At 31.9% G+C, this 16,602-nt stretch overlaps 1 long non-coding RNA gene across 1 annotated transcript; it reads right to left on the reverse strand.

The window, feature by feature from the left end:
- Positions 1-4,417: 4,417 nt before the first annotated feature.
- LOC129297760 (uncharacterized) lies at positions 4,418-8,162 on the reverse strand. The gene is made up of 3 exons (XR_008590257.1): positions 7,525-8,162; positions 4,855-4,974; positions 4,418-4,763 (listed from the first exon to the last, which is right to left on the reverse strand). It is a non-coding gene; the product is annotated as an uncharacterized LOC129297760 (long non-coding RNA).
- Positions 8,163-16,602: the final 8,440 nt, after the last annotated feature.

Genomic DNA, 16,602 nt, shown 5'->3' on the forward strand with positions numbered 1-16,602 from the left:
ACGTCTCTAAATAACGCTAAAAATAACACTCAAAAATGCATTAACATTATTGGCTCAAATTGGCTCTCATGAAGGGATCAGAAAGCATATCTAAGCCAAGAATGACTTGCTGGAATCGCCGGCAGTTGTTTTGACTCATAATTAATTACATTCAATATTCCAATATGTTATATGTACCTTATGTGTTGTTTCTTCAATTACTGTCCATAAAGCTTCTCAGGACTTATACAATGCTTTCGTGCACATGAACTGTATATGTTGAGAGAGGAAGAGGAAAACAGGTAGTATATTTACAAATTAACAATATTATTGCCTCAAACTCCTATTACGTATTATGATTTTTAATTTATCATTTTAGGCCATATTAATTTATCGACTAAGTTAAGATTTGGTTATTGGATTGCCCATAGACCCAAGCCAAGTTCGTGATTGACAGCCCTGAAAAGCAACAGGAATGAAAAAACAACTTGCAGCTTAAAAATGGTCAACCATTAGGCGAAAGAGTAAGACTTCAATAATTCCATATCGAATTATCACTAACAAACTAACTATATATATATATACTGATATGCGACAAGTGAACCTGATACCTATTTTTTTATTTATATTATAATTCTTAACTAATTCATACAAAATAAAAAAAAAGTTAGCTTGTTATTTTCAAGCTACCCTAATCTTTTCACAAACATTTTTAATTAAATGCAAATTTTAATCTCTTTCAACCCTCTCTCTCTGTCATAACTACCCAAAAATAAAACTAAAAATAAAACTATATATGACTTATGGATAAGGAATATGTAATGGAGGTACCATATTTCAAAATAATGAAATCTTGTTAAGCTTGTTTTGTCCAACAAAGCACATGGTTTCAAAGTTCAAAACTTACGCATAAACCTCCGATGTCACTACAATTAGTTTAATAATCTATTACCATCAGCTGAGTTCCTTACTTCGCAAATTAATATGAACATATGCATATTATTTGTCAGAAATACAGATTGTTTATATACTAGCTGGATTATACTTTGAAATCATCACATGAACATTATTCTCAAAGTCAATTTTATTATCTTTTTCAAAAATAAATAAATAAATGTGTGTGTGTGTGTGTGTGTGTGTGTGTGTGAGGATCCTTGCTGTAAATTTACGGAAATGAACGCTCATACCTTTAGAAGATATCCTAAGGAAGTCATGAGAAACATCATATATATAATATAGGATATGAGAATATCTTTTGCATGACATGAATATTATGGGCACCATTGATCACCTAAATGTAATATTCTCTCCATTCAGTATTATAGAGCACTTTTTTGAAGTATCATGTTTAAAAATATAGAGTATTTTGAGTCTTTCAATATATAATTAATATGATTTTTTTAAAAAACCCTTAATTAGAATTGTAATTAATAAGATTGTATAAATTAAGATAACTTATTAAATAAAGATAAACATGAATGATAGCAAAAAATAAAGATAAACATGAAAAGAATGAGAAATTTTAAATGAATAGAGCGAGAGTAACACTTGGGTCAAGAAATACCTTTCCCATGCTAAAAATTAAACATTTTGAGGTTAGGAAACCCCATTTATCTTAAATATGTACATGTATAGTATCATGACTAAGTGACATATATACATGTATGGTATCATATTTCTTACCAACATTAGATATATACTCCGTTCAATTCTTATTGTAAATTTTTTTTTCATCTAGTTCGTAATATTATATTATACCTTCTATTGGTATAATTTTTTTCGTAAATATCCTTCGTCTCAATATTCTTTAACCAACTAACTAGACAACCTCCTCTAATTAATGAACTTCATCGAAGATAATTTTAAAATTTTCAAGGTATTAACTAAATTTAATTAATTTGTAAAATTATTAACTTAATGTGTATACTTTTAACCTTGGTTGAATTGTAGAAGGAAACATATCAGATCAGATGAGTCAACCATGATCAATTGGCTGCTAGGAAGTGGATTGAGGCAGCTCTTAGCCAATCCAAAAGGTTAAACGAATCCACAAAGAAATCGATTCCAAACAAGGATGGTTCTGGATTAGAAGCATCTTTGACCCATTCACCTTACGTCTACTCTCTTCCTATAAATAACGTCGAAATAATGCTCAAAATGCATGCAGATATGACAGAAATATGAGAGCTTGCGAATATATGGAGGAAGAAGAAGAAGCTCATTAACGTTACGTTGTTGGCTCAGGTGCCTCGCATGAAGAGGTTAGAGAGTATATCTGAGCCAAGAATGACTTGCCGGAATCTGCCAAATTAATGGCAAAATTTCCAAGTTCTGGGTCTTTCCGGCAGTTGTTCTTGGCTCAAATTTGCTCACTTTCCTCTCATATGAGACTATCAGAGCTTGAAGTATTACTCATACTTCAAAATTTGAGTTATTATATCGTATCGTGTCAAATACTACTAACACTTCTGACTACTTTCATTTCAATTTTCAAATGTTACATTGAGTTTCTTGAACATAGATTGTTTGAGAGAGGATGACAGAGTAGTGGATGTGATACATGTTAGAATTTGTGCCTCAAATTTCTATCATAGTATGATTATTTTATGGTCATGCTTGTTGACAAGTTAATATTTTAGTATGATATCTATCATGTCCATGATTGTCATGATATTATTTGCAGGATTCATATAACAAAATCCAGTTTAGAAACTTAAATTCATTTTTTTTTATTTATCAAAGATCAGATAGTAGATTCATTGTAATCTTGATCTTGCATTATCGATTTTTTTTTTTTATTTGTTGCCCATGTGTTTTTTCTCCCTCATACTACGGGTTTTTCCATGTTAAATTTTGTTTGCATCCTTCATTATTTTTATGTTTTTGCTTCTTTTTAATTTTCAGTTTCTTAATCCTTCCAGAATCTCACTTAATTTTACTTTGATTCTTGGATTGATCGAATCTGCTGGTATGAAAAAGAGAATTAGAATGAGTTTTCAAGCCGAATTGTTGATTTATGAAAATTATGGAGTACCAATATTAGCATAAAGAATGCCTTATTGTATCAGTATTGAAAATCACCAGCTGGCAAAGTTCATTAGTCCTATAATGACCATCACTTGCATGACTATATATGTTTAGTCCTTTATATGTTCAAGAAACACAAAAAGCTTTCTTATTCAAGAGTTGACAGCATTAACTATTTAATTAGCCACATTTGAACACAAAAATTTTCAATGATACTCATCAAACGTCCACTGAAACGATTATTTGCCCATAATAGGCCAAATATTAAAAGCTGTTGTGGATAAAGTAAAGCATATTCTGAGTTCTGACACATTCCTTCAATGATTTTGCAGCGCAGAACTGAAAAACAATGCAAAGCCACATTTTACAATTCCATTCCCATGAGATAAAGTTCTTCAATGCTAACAAAGTCTTCAACAAATTATAGTCACTTCCAGATTTCTGAGCCTGAGTGAAACCAAAGCAAAGATGAATGATGGGAGCATTTAGTGAGAGTTTGACGAAGTCATATAGATCTCCATATGCTATCGGGGGAAATTCTGAAAAATTGGGGCAGATTATATACTCATCCTTTGAGACTCCAAATTTCAAATGCAATTGGATTCAGAACCAGAAAGCTATAGAATCTTATATTTTCGATTCTTTTTTTTTCTCTTTTTTTTTTTGTGTAAGTATAAGGAGCAGGCTCCAATGAGAGTAGAGAATACCTCCTCCAAGATATTGAGAAATTGAGAACAATGAATAAACCCATTCCAACTAAATTGCTACATACATAATGATTATGGTTCGAACCCCCAACTATTTGTTTAAGTAATGAAAGCCTTTATCATTCATGCTAATTTTAGAAGGTTCTTTTTGCTTCTATCAATATATATATATATATATATATATAATCTATAGGAAATCGCACTATTTCTAATCATGAGCAATGTGTCATTTATTAAATTACATGCAATACATATGACCCACATCTAATCTAATACAGTCAAAAATCAAAGATATCACATCTAGTTTGCCAATATAAACGGCCATGTCCTGTTGCAAGTCATCACACAATGTATTGAAACTCATTAAACCTGGAAATAATGAAACAATTTTAAATTTTGATGACATTGTTCAAACAAATACTTGAATTGGGAATGAATCTGTAGATAAAGATTTTGATATCATTCCACAATTGGGGAGACGTGGATAGCAGATGAATTAATAAACAACGTTAATAAACATAGTTGTTGACAGTGAAAATGTTAAATGGAATGATTTACTGCTGGAACTTGGAAATTCAACCATACTATTAAATATTTGTGAAAAAGAATAAATCTTAGCTCAATGTCAATACATTCCATCCATTATAGTTTTAAAGGAATAAAAATTGATACAAATAAAATACAATTATGACACTGCCACATAGTAAAGCAAGTGCGGTTATTCTTATTCAAAATGTAGTGTCATGTCATGCTGATATAAATTGCAGTCAACGCATCGAATATATTAGTAATTCATATTTCAATTATCAATACATATTCATATCTAAAGTTTTGCCCATAAGATGCTACATTATTCTGAGAGATCTGTTTCTGGACAAAATGCACCAGCCACAAGCAGCAATAACAATGATCTCCCTTCTTTACTTTGTTCTGAACCACCGTTTTCTGGATAAAGTTATTCTGTAACAGTATCACATTCTTAGCAATCTCATGCCTCCTTAACGTGTCAATTCTAGAAAGAGGTCTCCCATATCTTCTTACCCTTTTCGCCTGTTTTGAAGAAAATTTGAATTTTGACATTGCAGTTACATTTTAAGATACCATCATGGACATCGGTGTGGTGTAATACCAGCGTACATACCTTCTAATTCCCATCACAGTCTTGTGGCTGCTTCAGTCACTTTCCCTTGTAACTTCTCACTGAATTTAGACTCTGCATGATTCAAAATTCAAAGCTAACGAGACGTGGGAGCCATACCATCTACATGAGAAAGAAGTGGATTATGTGTCCTTGTGTCGTCAACTCTTGCTTGTACCAAACAGATAAACGTCCCAATATGGACATTGATTCCAAATAAGGGAGGTTCTGGATAAGAAGCATATCATATGTAGAAAATCATGTACAAAAGAATATTATTGAGCCAAATCAATTATCTTTATCAGACGGGGAATTCCACCCGTTGACATCTGCTCCTGCTATAAATAGAATTAGTATAATGCTCAAAGTGCATGTAGAGAAAATCTAAAAGCTTATGGAAATGGTCAAGAATATCAATGATATTTGCTCTTAGAGCCTCACACGAAGAGGGAGAGAGTATATTTGAGCCAAGGATGACTTGCCGGCATCTGCTAATTAAATAGCAAACTTTGCCATCTCTGGCTTCTGCCGGTGTCGTCCTGGCTCAAGTTTGCCCCCTTTCCTCTGTCATATGAGACTCTCAAAGAGCTTGTTCTTTGCCCTTCTTGTCTGAGTCATATCCTGCATGATTCATATCTGACATACGTGTTAGATAACTAAAACTTACAGTGCAACATATTTGTGTGTTGTGCCCTGTAAATGTGTCAATGTCAGAGCTTCATCACAGCTAGTTGAATGCCTTTGAGTTTCATAAACAGTATAGATTAAGAGAGGAAGACAGTAACAGAATAATGCACAAAAGCATAATTTTAGTACCTGGTTTATCTAATATGAAGAGATTAAAAAAAATTATGAGAACCAATAACCACGGGGCCATCTTTATTTCTTTCTTCCCTTTTTCTCTTTTCAAGCTGCACTAGTCATTTTTTCTTTTAGTTAGCTGCACTGGTCAGTTTTTAGTATCATGCTAATCTAGATTGGGATGACAACATACATTAATATTGAACATAGCTTGCCCAGAAGAGTTCCTCAAATGTTCCTATAAATTATAATGACCATTACTTGTAGAATTATGGTTCGTCTTTTATACAAGAAAGAGCTTTCTTATTTTCAGAGTTGACAGTATTAAGCAATTTGCCCACCTTTGAAAACTAAATTTCAATGGTAGACAAACATCAACTAGAACAATTTCTTTTTGGCCCCTAATAATAGGCCAAATATATGAGTCCCCCCACCCCTCCAAAAAAAAAAAAAGGATTTTGCCAAACAGAACTGAAATACAAGGTCAAGCCTGAATCTTGTTTTGTAGTTCCATTCCCATGAGATAAAGTACTGCAATAATTTAATCTATTGAAGTCTTGAACAAATTGAAAAACTGTCGCTTCCAGATTTCAGACTATCATTTGCTTCTTAAGGGCTTAAGTCAAACCAAAGCGAGGATGAATGAAAAGGGCATTCAGTGAGAGTTTTGTGAACTCAAATGGATCTCCAGATACTATGTTTGGGAAATTCTGAAAATTGTGGCAAATTATATACTCCTCCTTTGACTCCAAATTTCAAATGCAGTTGGATTCAGAACCAGAAAGCAATAAATTTTTTAGTATATAGATTGAATGGTGTTAAAGCCTCTTGTCAATATTGCTACAGCATCTAATATTGTTTAAGATCATACTATATAATGTAAAATTATCTTATCTTTTCAATTCTGTCTATATATATAATATAGGAAGCCATACTATCCCTAAGTTATGAATAGCACGGCTATCTCTGAGACTTGATGTAACACTCAGAACCACTTCAAATTCATTTAAAAAATAAAGCATAACCCATCTAGCTGGCCAATACAAATAACCATGCTCTGTTGCACATCATCGCGCAATGTTTTGAAAATCATTAAAACCTAGAAACAATAAAACAGTATGAAATTTTAATGACATTTTTCAAACAATTATTTGAATTGAGGATGAATCGGTAAATAAAGACGTCGATATCATTCCACAATTTTGGGGAGATTGATAGCAGACGAAGCAATAAACAGGGTTACTAAACATGTTTGTTGACAGTATAATAATAAATGAAATAATTTGTTGCCGAAACTTGGAGATACAATCATAATATTAAATATTTGTGAAATAGAACAATTCTCGTCTCATAGTCAAGACAAGCAGTCCACCATACTTCTATTCTAATTCGAAATGTAGTGTCATGCTGATTTAAATTATAATCAAGGCATCGAATTTAAAACTGATTCGTTTTTTAATCATCACTACATATTCATATCTAAAGTTTTGCCAAGATGCTACATTAACAGATTTGTTTCTTCACAAAATGCACCAGCCAGCAACTGTAACGATCTCCCTTTTAACTTTGTTCTGAACCAATGTTTTATAGATAAAGTTATTCTGTAAATGTAATAGTGTAATAGTATCGCATTCTAAGCAATCTCATGTCTGCTTAACGTGTCGATGCTAGAGAAAGAGGTCTCCCATCTCTTCCTACCCTTTTTGCCTATGTTGAAGAACATTTGAATACTGATACTGCAGATACATTCTAAGATATCATCATGGACAATTCATGAATAGTGCTTCTGGAAATAGGCCATAAACCCTACCATTTGCAAATGCTTCAAAAAAAAAACAGGAAAGGAAATTCCGAGTGTCCGTTCCCTCTTACCTGAGCCTTTGACCTATCCAAATATTATGGGCATTCTAAGGTGACCACTCATCTTTTGCAAGATTCTATGCCCACAACAGGGGAATCCAGCAATGAAGCCCGATGAGTAAACGACGGGTGGCGAGTGAAGACCCCAGAAGAAATCGGAATACATCGACAAAAGTGATGCTTTTCATCGAACAGATAGAATGCAGTATTCATGATTGCCTTTTTAAAAGAAACAATAGCCACTCGCCTCTTCCGACTAATTTTTGAATGGTGGGTCGAATTGAGAATATTGGGGACCCTCCAAGAGAATCACTAATTATTTCCCACTAGCTCCACTGCCAATATATACCGTGGCGTCAATCAAGCAAGATATAGCATGAGACAGAGAGATAGATGTGAGAAGGACAAAAGAATTGTGAAGAAACCACCATTTGAGGTTAATGTGTGGTCGGCGAGTTTTTCATGAAGAGGAGGAGAGTGGAATGGAGCCAAGGATGACTTGCCGGCGAAGCAAGCTCATAATAGAAGCTTGCATTGATCCGGTGGGAATTGATTTCCCGGCAAGTCAATCCTGTGGCTACGTTTGGCTTTCTTCTTCTCATGTGAGACTCTGATGATCCCTTCTTGTTTGTTGGATTTTCTACAGACGTCAGAGAAAGATGCAAGGAACAGAATCAGAGGACCAAGTAGTGGCAATTGCTTGTATTTTGCTTGGTCAGATCAATCAGCATTACAAAGTCTAATGGTGATGAAAGGTCATGATCTAGTTTTGAAGTGCTTTTAAATGTTATGGTCATCGAGTATCAAGTATCAGTCTTTTACAGTACCTAGGCAAAATATAGCATCATAATTGTAAAATGCACGAAAGCTGCTAATCATGAAGTGTTCTAATAACTAATCATAATTAAAACTAAAATATGAAAATAATAATTGTGTCATGACAAATGTTAATATTGTTGCTAAACTTACTTTAAAAAAAATAAAATCATTGCCATTTTTTATAGTGTCATTATGCTATATAAGGTTTAGACAAGTTTTATTATTGTTTTTAAATTAAACCATTTATATGGAACATGAGAGAAGCCACGTTATTCATAAAATGATTAGCAATACGTTTTTATTTTAGCTTTTGTGTAAAGTATGTAGTCCATGATTCAGTTTAATTTAAATATGGTATAAAATGGGTTAAATCAAATGTATATTCCATATTTTTGCTCCAAAAAAAAAAGTATATTCCATATATCTTGTAAACATCAAATCTTGTATGTAGGAGTAATGAAATAAGACAAGATGGTGAAGGATGAAATAATTGGCACCAGAATGTGGAACAAGAGGCTAATAATATTTAGGTAATAATTTTCCCATGTTTTTTTCCATGAGATCCTAAAAAGAAATTGATTTGATTGTTTTCAATGAGATTCCAAGTTTAAACATATTGTCAATATATTTGTGTGCGTGCGTACATGCATGAGCCTTCCTCTTGTAAAAAAAGGTTAAGTGTAAAATTTTAAAACAAGAACTTGATTTTTGAATAAAGTATACTTTTAGTCTTTTAATTTTATTTAAGGTTTTAATTTAAACATTTAATTATGTAAAGTATCTTTTTAATTATTTAATCATAATTACTTTACTTTTAAATGATTATTTTTTATATTAGTCATTATTATTTTAAAAAAATTAAACTTAATATATCAATATTTAAGAATATTTTGTTAATATTTGAAAGTTCAATACAAAAATTTATTAGGATAAAACTAACAAGTTTAGTATTAAATGATTAAAATGACACCTTATAAAATTATGAGACCAAAATGAAATATTGTATAAAGTTAAAGAATTAAATATATACTTTAATCTTAATTTTAAAAAAATTAAAGAAAACATATGTGATGGTGTGAAAATAATGGGGTTATTTTACATGTCATCTTTTCAAATTTTTGTAATCAGAACCAAGAACATGAGTTTGATTAAAAAAAAAAAAGCGCAAATCAAGAATATGAGTTGGGCCTCTGGGCCAGTCCAGTTAACCCAAAACTAAAAAGGTTGAGTTGCCAAAAATTTTGATCTAGCCCATTTAACCTGTGTATAAGTGGCCCAGCCCTTTTTTGTTTTTTGTTTTTTTGTAATATCAAAATATCTGTTTGTTGGTTGGAGCTGTAGCTTGTGTATAGTTGTAGTTAATTATGTATTATTATTCCCATATGCTAATTCATGTATGTTTATCATCACTATTTCCACTCGCTGAATTTATAATATGTCAACCTAAACTTCTGGTTTTGTCATGTAATTGATTGATGTACTTGTTATCAAGAACAAAGGTATGTTTTGCATAACAACTAGCTAGCCTATCATTATAATAAAATGATATTATCTTTGTTTTAAATTATAAGATACTTTTAGGAGAGATTCGACATCTTAAAATATAAAACATTTTGATAAAATAAGATTTTATTAATGATATTTTTAATATTATTTTTTTTCATATATTCTCTTTCTTTAATGCTTTTGTACAAATTGAGTATTAAATGAAAAGCATTTTTGAAAGTTTATATTTTTGTCTTGAAAAAATAAAGATGTAAAGTGTATATAATAAGCTTTATTAATATATATGATGTTGTCTAAAAGTGTCATGTAATTTGAAATAGAGGAAGTATCACAATTCAATGTAAAATTAAGTTTTTAGTTATCAAAAAGTTTCATTGATTGATCAGAATCATACAAGAGACTAAATTGGTCGTATGAAAGGATATGATTAGTTAGTTGATGTATGAGATGGCTCATAAAACTCACCAAACCTAGGTTAACTTAACGAAATCTCATCTAAGTCTATTAAAAAGTAGAGCTTGAGTTAATAAGTTTTAAATTTTTTGATAAAATATATTTAAATTAATTTATAAATAGGATTAGAAGATATAGAGCCTAGCTTAGTAAATATTTGTTGGGCTTACAGTGAACTAACAAGCTCATATATATCCCGTTGGCCTACATTCTTTTATTTTTTATTTTTCTTTCATGTGTGTGTGTGTGTGTGTGTGTGTTTACAAGGCAGGTCGAAGCTTGAATATCAAAAGCAAAAAGCCAAAACAATTACTTATGACTAACTCCATCACTCATGACCATATTGGTCAAGCTTGGGGGATTTGAACGAATTAGTTGGATTCCAATTCCAGCACCATGAGCCTGTTGTGCTAAGTAGTCTGCACATCGAATTATATCCCTTGGTGAATAACTTATAGAGTAACTCTCTTAATATGATTTGTCTGGGTTTTTTAGATGTAAATTGAAAATAAAATAAAAAAATATAATAAACTTAAATGGATAAAATGGAAGAATGGAAGAATGGGTTTTTTAATGATAAAACATAAAAAATATCTTCATAAATCAAATTAAAAAATATTTTCCTTTTCTGGAATCTCCAAGTCCCCATAATTATGATTCTATCAAATTAAATTCTTTGATTTGAATCAGAAATAATGAAAGCAAAAGGTTTTGATTTGATAAGATTGGGTCATTGATGAGAATAAACCCTAGTTGGGTCTACAAAAGGGATAGGAAGAGGAGGAAAAGGGTGGGGGAAAGAGAAACTTTGAGAAAGGGAAAAGAAGGGGAGAAAAATATGGAGAAAGAGAGACCGCCGAACTAGGGGAGATGTAAGATTGATGGAGCAAGGAGGAACAACAACGACGAGCTAATAATAATAGCCTATTAAGAATGAGAACTACATTGTGTTTTGTCATGTTGGGTAATTTGAGATTAATGACTTTGTACCTTATTATTCATTATATGTGTGGGGGCCTTTCTTTTATACTGCATCATATTAATAACGTGAAGGCCCTTGGTGGGAATATGAGTTAGCTTTTGTTGTGTGATCTAGTCATGAGAGACCACTTAGGTCTACTGCATGTACATGGCTTCAACGACACACTTCCAAGTGGTTGATTGTATAATCACTAAGTTTTGTGTATATGCTTTAAATTTAGAATAGAACATCAAGATAATTGCATTCCGACTTTGTTTGAATGAAAATATCTACTATTCGTTTTTTCCTATGTTCTAGAAACACAAGAAACCCATTGTTTGTGTATCGAATAAAGAGCCTTACGGTAACTAATGGAAGAAAATAAAGGAGAAATTGTGGTGGGTATTTGAGATTCGTGTATATGTGTATTATGATTATTTTTTTTTACGTCCTCACATAGAAATGTAATAAGATTAATTTGATTGTACCTGCTTGATGCGCACATTCACATTTATCTCTTCTTTTCATATTCCTTCCTTTTATTTTAATTTCCTTTACTTGAGAGTCCTTCATGAGAGAAAATAAGTCTCTTTGAGAGTACAAAGTGTTGCTCAATGACCATGAGTGATATCAAATCATTGTCAATCCTCATAGTGATTTACTATGAATAACACTAAGTTATCATAGGTAAAACAATAAAATTATTGATATATTTTAGGCTATATCATGAATGATATTAAGTTATTGTAGATGCCTAAAAGCATCTAATGAAATACTATAAATGACACTAATTCATCCTAGATACCAAATTTTGCATTAAAATTTTATAATTAAATTATTTTATAGAAAATTTACTTTGAAAATTCCTTTAAGATTTGCCATGAGTAATACTAAATCATCGTATGCATTTAGAGTGTCAACCAATAGATTTTGAGTGATACTAAATCATCACAGATTCCAATACTAATTTTTTTTCTCTTACCCAAAGGTACTTTCTTAAAACGAATTTTAATTTAAAAAATAAATAAAACTATATATACCCAAAATAAAATTCTTTTCAAAAAATAATTAAAATTTTTAATTAAATAATAATGTCTCAAACCATGTGGACTTTAATTTTCATTGCAAGGTATGTGAGCCTTATGCTTTGATCCTAAGTCAAATCCACCTATGTAAATAAATAATTTATTTTTATTAATTTTTTATTTTTTATCTTTATTTTTGCATGTGATTAAAGGGTAATTAAGATATTATTCAAAGGCCAATTAATTGTATGCAATCAACTTAGGATAATTGTTCTTATGAATAGGTGTAGTGGAGTGTCTAACACTTTCCTCACACACACTCGACTTCCGAACCTTTTTTGTAAACCATCCTTTATATTATGTAATTTTCTAAGCTTCTTGAGAACTTTGGTGGTGATTCTTATTTTTCTAAACCTATCAATCTTCTGTATCTAGGAAAGTCATGATGAAGGTGCAATAATGAGATTTAAGGCTTTCAATGAATCTGAAAACAACTACACATTACTAAAATGTTCATTGTGACATAATTCAAACCCTATTTTGATGGCAACAAGTTTAGCTTCACTTATTGATGCAGTGCCTATCTTCAATTGAAATCCTATAAGCCAATTACTTATAGAGACTCTAATAATGCCTTTACAAGTAGCCTGACCTACATGCTTGATCAAAGCATCCATATCAACTCGGACAAAGTTTGTAAGTGATAGGATCTAGGTGGTTATCTCCTTTGTTAACTCTTAGAAAACTGCATGAGGGAATGTATGCCCTAATGCCTCTTCTATGGTAAGATACAAACATTAATGAAGAATGTCCTCATGTGTAGAAACTTGTCCTTCAAGTAATTTGCTACAACTAGCTTTCCATAATAATAAGAAAGTATAACAAAAAAAAAATTCGACCACGGCCATCGTTCAAACCTTCTCTGACATGGATTATGTTGTGACTTGTAAATTACCATTAAAAAAATCAAAAAAAATTCTTTATAGATATATTTTTCTCCCACTTCTTTTAGTTGCTTCATGATCTCGAATAATGTGTATAACACTCTCCTCACAATGATAGTTCAATAAATAGTTTGCATTTTTGGTAACCCCATATCTAGCCCTGAATGTGTTGGTTAAGAGTCTTTCATGAGTGATCACTTGCCACATGAAGAATTTCACTTTTTTCAAAGTGGCCGTTTCCATAATTTCATCCATAAAGGTTCATTAGATTTATGTGCCAAGTTAGTAATGAAGTTATATGCATTTTTTACATTAAATATTCCATCAAAAGCTTGCATCCACTAAATTTTGTCATTTCCATGTCTGATAGGAGGTTTCATCTAAAGAAGAGAATTAATAACCTAACGTGGCAGCATATTTTGCCAATAATGTGTATATTCCATTGGCCATTTAGTAATATATGCTCTTCTATTAACTCAGATGGGTTAAACCGAGAGCTCACTCTATCTGCATAATGTCACAAAGGAAACTCCAAATTATGCCATCACACCAGGAAAAATATTAGTGTTTCAATCACTCACCAGTTTCTTCCCTGTGCCCTTAGAGAACTATTCCCAGATAGTAGCGATTGCTTGCCAAGTCTTATAAGAGAATCTTTTCTTATTAACTGTCAGCCATTCTTCATTACTACACCTATATTTTTTATTTAAATATTTAACCCACAACATCTCCTCAATCATAACTAAACCCCAACACAATTTCATAATAAAAGTAGTATTTTGTTGATGAAGATCTTTAATTCCTAAGCCACTTACACTCTTTGGCTTCTTCTCTATTTCCTATGAGATTACTTGCATCCTCTCTATTGTCTCATCATGATTTCATAAAAAGTTCCTACTTATCTTTTCCAATTCTTGCAAAATACCATTAGGTAAGAGTATAGTTTGCATTATATAAGTGGGAATAACTAATAAAAACAGCTTTTATCATGAGGGTTCTACCAGCCATACTTAAATACACTTTCTTTCAGGATCATAACTTTCTCTTAACCTTATTAATAATTAGAACAAAAATCGTTTTTGCGATTTGAGTATGCAACAATGGGACTCCTAGTTACTTCTATTGAAATATCTTGTTTGGCTTTGTATTACTCTTGTACCAAGTTAAGGCATTGCATAACAAATTTAGTTATGTCTATAGTGTCTTAATTTCATTTAGTCAAATATATGTTAAATCAACCTATCATGATAGGCTGTATTGGAAAATGACGCTTAGCCTTAGCTAAATTCTCATTAGTATTCCTATCTCAGAAGTCAATTAAAGGCTAAGCATTAGCAAACTTCTTGGCTAATAATCCTTTAACCAAAATTCATATTCCTATCTCAGAAGTCAGTTAATGGCCAAGCATTAGCAAACTTCTTGGCTGATCATCCTTCAGCCAAAGCATTGGAAGACAATGGGGAACTCCACGTAAACTTAGTGAACCTAGGCCCTTAGGTGCTCAAATTCAATAGTTCTAGTATAAAGAAGGCTCTCGGGGCTTGAATTGTGATAGTATCTCCAACACTTATAAAGACTATACTTTCACTACATCTATATAAAGACTATACTTTCACTACATCTAGATTTTGAATATACTAACAATTAAGCTGAAGTATTATTGACCGAGCTAAAGATACTTCAAGAGTTAAGAAAGATCTTAAGAAATAGAAATTAAAGAGGACTCTTAGTTGGTTATCAAGCAATTGCTAGGCAAGTACAAGATACTAGCCTGGCCCTAGTGATGTATTATATGGCGGCCATTTAAATCATAAAGGAATTCAAGGAATTCATGCTTACACATGTTCCTCGAGCCTAAAATTAGAAGGCTAATAAGCTAGTATAAATAGCTTCAAGGCTAAGGCGTTTACCAAAACTCACCAAGAAATTGATCTTGGTTGAAAAAATAGAACATTCTTTTAAATGCTAGCAAGGTATGATGGTACAGGATGACATAATCTTACAAGGGTTAGCATGGGACTAGTTGGATGTGTTCATGAACTACTTACAGAATCCTAGCTAATGGTAACCTTATAAGACTAAAGTACATGCTTAACATTTTGTACTCATTAGAGACGAGTTGTATAAAAAGAGACCAAATGGGTTATTACTGAGATAGTTAGTGTTCACATAATGCATGAAAGTTTTAAGGCAAGTGCATAAAAGGTTGTATGGGGCTCATTAGTTTAGGCCAAAGATGTAATGGGTTGTACACAGACACAGATGCTATTAGCCATCCATGATTAAGGATTGCATTGGATACACAAAGAGATGTAGAAAATGTCAAGTGTACAAAGCAATCCAACGAGCAATAGCCTCAAACATAAACCCAGTAGTCAAGCCATAAACTTTTTAAGGTTAGGCCATAAATATAATAGTAAAGATATACCCGACCTCTTCTAAAGGCCACTTATTCATCTTAGTAGCCATAGATTACATCATCAAATAGGTGGAGGCTAACCCCATGAGGACTGTTGAGCAAGATAACATAATAAACTTCGTACGATAAAAGATCTTGTTTTAATATAAGATCCCTCAGACAATCATGATAGATCAAGGAACCATGTTCACTGGAAGTACCTTTAGGGACTTTGTCAAAGAAAGTGACAGTAAGTTACTAATATCGATGCCATAGTGTACCCAAGTAAACAGGCAAGTTGAAGCATCTAATAAAGTAATCCAAGGGATCTTGAAGGAAATGATAGAAGATAATCCTAAGAAATGGCATGAACAACTTTCAAAAGCATTGTGGGCCTATCAAGCATCCAAAAAGGAATCCACTAGCATAAATATGTACTTACTAACTTACGGGCATGAAGCTATACTACCTTTAGAAGTAGTCATTCCTTCCTTGTGAGTATCTAAGAGTTTGGGATTGAGCTTGAAAGAGTACAATGAAGCTATAATGAATGAGCTAATTTAATTAGACTAGTTAAAACTACAAGCTTTGGAACACATGATTTCCCAAAAGAAGAAAGTTTCTGGAAGCTACAACAAACAAATTAGAAAGAAATAGTTTTAGTTGCTCGAGCTTGTGCAGAAGCTTATATCACCATATCAAATTAAGGACCGTTCAAAATACATCAATTACTCAAAAGGAACACTTACTAGTTAACGAGTCTCGATGGGAAACCTCACGTATGGGCCATAAATGAAAACACTTAAAGAAATATTAGTCATCATTGAAACATGAGCAATAAATAAACCCAAGGCTTAGAGTAGCCTTAGGTGGAGTGTACACTAAAATAATGAAGAAAAACATGTATATATTAATAAATGTTAACATATGTACACGTATAAAAATAAAATAAAATAAAACATTATCTATATAAATAAAAGAAGG

Source organism: Prosopis cineraria, unplaced genomic scaffold (genome assembly GCF_029017545.1).
Source record: "Prosopis cineraria cultivar Desert tree isolate PC_DT_omini unplaced genomic scaffold, ASM2901754v1 PC605, whole genome shotgun sequence".
Classification (NCBI taxonomy): domain Eukaryota; kingdom Viridiplantae; phylum Streptophyta; class Magnoliopsida; order Fabales; family Fabaceae; genus Prosopis; species Prosopis cineraria.